Source organism: Narcine bancroftii, chromosome 6 (genome assembly GCF_036971445.1).
Source record: "Narcine bancroftii isolate sNarBan1 chromosome 6, sNarBan1.hap1, whole genome shotgun sequence".
Classification (NCBI taxonomy): domain Eukaryota; kingdom Metazoa; phylum Chordata; class Chondrichthyes; order Torpediniformes; family Narcinidae; genus Narcine; species Narcine bancroftii.
In genome coordinates, this window is record NC_091474.1 from 137,704,960 (window position 1) to 137,710,026 (window position 5,067).

Below are 5,067 nucleotides of genomic sequence, written 5' to 3' on the forward strand. Positions count from 1 at the left end.
CTGGTTGACCTCGATGTACTACCCTCCAGTCTTTTGGTAATAAAAGCCTTGGTTTGAGTCAAGTTGACACGCTACAATTTTATTAACAAAATTTTCAACGGATGGAGCAAATGCTGCGACCAGATCACTTCAGAGTGATTTCAGGCACTGGGTGAGGTGTTTTGAGGCATACCTGCAGCACTCAGACCTCATCGAGGAAGAAGATGCCAATAAACTGTTGGTTCTAATGTCCATGGTGTCCACGAAAGTCTATGGAAACATCCAGGATGCGACCTCCTATACAGCAGTCATGAATGTGCTACGAGCGACCTGTGAATAAGGTATATGCCAGGCACATGCTGGCAACCAGGAGACAGCAGCTGGGTGAGTCCTACAGAGCCTACCTCCAGGCACTAAAGTTACTGGGCCGAGCATGTACGTGCACAGATAAAACTGCGGCTGGGATCACTGATGACCTCATACGACATGCTTATGTGGCTAGGATTCAATCTAACGAAGTGAAGCAACGACTGTTGGAGCCCGGGGGAAACAGTCTCCTGGAGATGGTACAGATCACTGAAACAATGGAGGCTGTAGCCCTAAGCATGGATGCCCACACATGGGGCTGTTCCCCCCCCCCATTACGACGTGAGTAGAATGCCTGTTTTTAATTCAGTCTCCACAAGCCCCGTCAATGGCCTCGCCGCTGCCACACTACCTGACACGGCCCCAAAGTGGTACTTCTGCGGGATGGAGAAACACGGTTGATCCCTGCACCTTGCAAGAACAGCTCGGTGCCAGAAGTGCAAAAAGAATGGTCACTTCGCAAAAGCCTGCTGGTCCAAAATGGCGCCGCAAAGCACAGTGCCTTGTGTGAGGCCCAACCGTCTTCCCCAAATTCAAACTACTCGACTTCGGAACTCTCATCCAATGAGAATGAGGAACCGATCATGTGGCAATGCTTGACTTCACATCGCAAGCACCGCGCGTGGAAGGCGCTGCTCTCGCAACGCTCCACCCTCACTGCTGTGATGCTGTTCTCCAACATCACGCAGCTACCATCAGCCCCTACGCTGCCGCCTGCACCTGCCGCTGTGATGTTGCTCTCCAATTCGGCTCCTCTGCCCAATGGAACCTCTGCGCCGGCATGCCCCGAAGGACCACCTGCACCATGAAGGCCGCTGCTTCGGCAGCTCACCACTGACTCCAACCGGGTCTCTGCGTCAGCAGACCCCGACTGCCTGATGATGTCACTGTGCAAGTGTAGCGCGCAATAAACCGAGGCATCACGACAGTCCACCCCTGCTCCAGTGACGCGAGGCTCTATCAGACGGCCCTCCCAGTGATGCGTGATGTCATCACGCCAGCCTCCAGAGACACCAACACAGGCAACTCTGCTCCCTGCATCATTTGCTGCATCGGTGACATTGAATCAAAGCCAACCACATCCCTTAGCTAAGGCCATGGAAACCATTAAGGTGCTAACTGTCTTTTCGCTTCAGGTCCGACGGAGAGCTTCATTCACCCAGACCTGGTCCAATGATGTGCGCTTGCAGTCTACCCGACTGACCAGAAGATTTCACTGGCGACAAGAGCCCACTCAATGAGCATCAAGGTGACTTTGAAACTTCAGGGCATCAGATTTATGGATTTTAAGTTACTAGTCCTTTTTCAACTGTGTTCTCCTGTATTGTTGGGGTTGGATTTTCAATGCCATTTTAAATTGGTGTCACTGCATTATGGGGGTCCCCACTCTGTCTGCCGCCACTCCACCCCGGAGACCTCCTGTCAGCGAAAGCCCACGCCAGTCCCTGTGCCCTGGCGCTCCATTTGTAGTCTCTCCACTCTTCGAGTCGATCCTCCAGCACTCTTTGCCAACCCCACTCCTGGCTGGAAACCGATTGCAACCAAAAGCCGGCAGTACAGCTTCGGGGACAGGAAATTCATTAAAAGTGAGGGGTATCATTGAGCCCAGTGCAAGTTCCTGCAGGGCGCAGGTGGTAGTCATGAAGAACGGGAAGAAGCTGCAGATGGTGGTTGACTACAGCCAAACGGTCAACTGATTCATGCTCTTAGACACTTACCCTCTTCTGTGAATCACAGACATGGTGAATCAGATCACCCAATACCATGTGTTTCTTTTAGACCACTCGCCTCACAATTCTAGGTTGTGGTTGAAAACGGGGTGGTTAAAGCCAGATCCTGACCACATGCACCCTCTCATGGACCTTCCACTGCCCCAAACCCAGAAGACACTCAAACTCTGCCTGGGGTTTTATTTCTCTCACGCCCAATGGGTCCCATGGTATGCTGACAAGGCACGGCCACTCATTAAGTCCACCTCCTTCCCCTTGTCAGCAGAAACCAGAGTGGCCTTTGACCACATTAAGTCAGACATCGCCGTGGCCACCCTGCATGCCGTAGATAAATCGATACCCTTCCAGGTAGAGAGCAATGCTTCCAACTTTGCACTGGCAGTCACTTTAAATCAGCCCAGTAGGCATGTCTCCTTCTTTTCCAGGACCCTCCAGGGCCCAGAAAGCCGACAATCCTCTGTCGAGAAGGAGGCCCAGGCCATCATAGAGGCCATACGTCATTGGAGACACTACCTCGCTGGCAGGCACTTTACACTGCTGACCGACCAACGTGGGGTCTCATTCATGTTAAGCAACAACCATCAGGGTAAGATCAAAAATGACAAAATTACTAGGTGGAGAATCAAACACTCCACCTTTAACTATGACATCCTGGCAAACTCAATGACCCACCCGATGCCCTTTCCCGTGGGACATGTGCCAGCGTGCAACTGGGCAGGCTGCAGAAACTCCATGAGGAGCCCTGTCACTTGGGGTTCACCAGGTTTGCACACTTTGTAAAGGCCCGCAACCTGGCCTATACGGTCAAGGAGATCCGCTCCATGACCTGAGCCTGCCCCGTCTGTACTGAGTGCAAGCTCAATTTCTTCCAGCCTAGGAAGACCCACATCATCAAAGCCACCCGGCCCTTCGAACGTCTCAGTGTGGACTTCAAAGGGCCCCTACCTTCAACGCACTGTAACACCGGCATTCTCAGGGTGGTCGATGAGTACTTCCACTTCCCGTTTGTTATTCCCTGCCCGGTGATGACTGCCTCCACAGTCATAAATGCACTACACAGCATCTTTGCCATTTTCAGGTACCCCAGTTACATCCACAATGACCAGGGGTCCTCGTTTATGAGTGCTGAGCTGAGGCAGAATCTCTGGAGTGCGGTATTGCTTTGAGCAGGACCACTAGCTACAACTCACGTGGTAATGGGCAGGTTGAAAGGGAGAATGCCACCATCTGGAAAGTGATCACGCTTTCCCTCCAATCTAAAGGCCTCCTCACCACTCACTGGCAGGACGTACTCCCAAATGCCCTATACTCCATCAGGTCTCTGTTATGTACTGCCACCAATGTTTCCCCGCACGAACGCATGTTCTCGTTCCCATGGAAGTTGGAATCGGGGGTGACCACACCAGCTTGGCTGATGGTTCCTGGACCTGCCCTGCTGAGACGTCATGTCTGGTACTCAAAGAATGACCCTCTAGTTGACCGGGTAACGCTGCCACACGTGAACCCGCACTATGCTTATATTGAGTACTCGGATGGGAGGGAGGATATAGTCTTGGTAAGGGGCCTGCCCAAGCCAGATCTAACATTGTAATATTCACCCCACCAACCTTCCTCCAATCCTCCCTCAGGTAACATGCCAGGACAGCGGGACCAGCAGCAGTTCACAGATGATGACGGTAGTAGACCAGACCAGCACATAGACAACGATGACTGGGGATTAGGCGAAACTGCACCCACACTCAGGGACTCCAACGACGATCATGCAATCACCCGCCAGCTACTTAAATTCTGGCACCACGGCGATCATGTCGTACAATCAGACCACCGACCATTACAGCCCGTAACCCCTGCATGCTATCCTCCCATATCTTGGAGTCCTGACCATGGACTATGAAGAACCACCACTCTGTAACACCCACCCTTTTTTTAGCCACACCAGGGTCAGTTCTTAAAGAAGGGGTGAATGTGATAGTATGGGATCCTATCACTATATATATATATATATATATATATATATATATATATATATATAATATTTGCATATAGTGATAATGATTGGCTGAGAGCCGTAGCCACACCTACTGGACAGGGCATAAAGGGCTGCACCCAACCAGATCCAGGTCAATCTGGATGAACTACGCTCCAGTCTTTTGGTAATAAAAGCCTTGGTTTGAGTCAACAAGTCTTTGAGTCATTCGACACGCTACACTGCTCCAGTCTATAGTCAATAAGAGTGTATCAGTTTCACAATCTCAGTCTTTTGTGGTAATTGTTGGTGCATCATTCCAATACCTGGTTTCCATGAATCAATCTCCAGCAGCCCACAGCCTGTGTAGGTCCTTCAACAGCACGTCGCCGACAGACTGCAGTCTGTATGAGTCCTTTGGCCATGTCGCCAACAGCCTGCAGATTTTTAGCTGCTGAGTCCTTCGCTGGTCCACTGCTGTGGTCACCATCCTTTAAAGTCATTTCCTATGCTTCCGCTTCTCAGCCGGGTGTGTTCTCAATGTTTCTGGTGCCCTGAGCCAGTCCATTGATCACCCAGTATCTGCAAAGCCTTGTGGCATGCTGCCCGGCGCAGGTGCCACCATCTTGGGCACAGTCCTCCATGAATGCAAGATTTAAAAAAGATCACCATCAGCTCCTTTAATAGACTGTGTAAAACCTCTACGGAGCCATCGGCATCAGGATGAGTCAATAGGACCCTGTGAAACAGCGCTGCGTCTCTGTCCCCACTCTTCTGGGCCTGCACCAGTGACAGCGCTACCATTACAGCAGCCCGGCACAGCCACCAATTCTTTCATGACGATGGTATTTAATATGATAGGCCAATCAAATGGAAAATTTAAATAAAAAATAATTGCTGTTTCCTCATGGGAATCTGACATTAACTCCAGTCAAAGTCCTGAAACTGTCCTGGCTCCCCTCTGATCTCCACGATCTCCCCTTGCTTGCACCAGCCTTCACCACTAAAGCCGGTCCACTTGCTCTC

General features: G+C 51.1%; 1 long non-coding RNA gene across 1 annotated transcript; it reads left to right on the plus strand.

The window, feature by feature from the left end:
- Positions 1-1,228: 1,228 nt before the first annotated feature.
- LOC138737603 (uncharacterized) lies at positions 1,229-4,181 on the plus strand. The gene is made up of 3 exons (XR_011341056.1): positions 1,229-1,594; positions 2,501-2,661; positions 3,704-4,181. It is a non-coding gene; the product is annotated as an uncharacterized lncRNA (long non-coding RNA).
- The last annotated feature ends 886 nt before the right edge of the window (positions 4,182-5,067 follow it).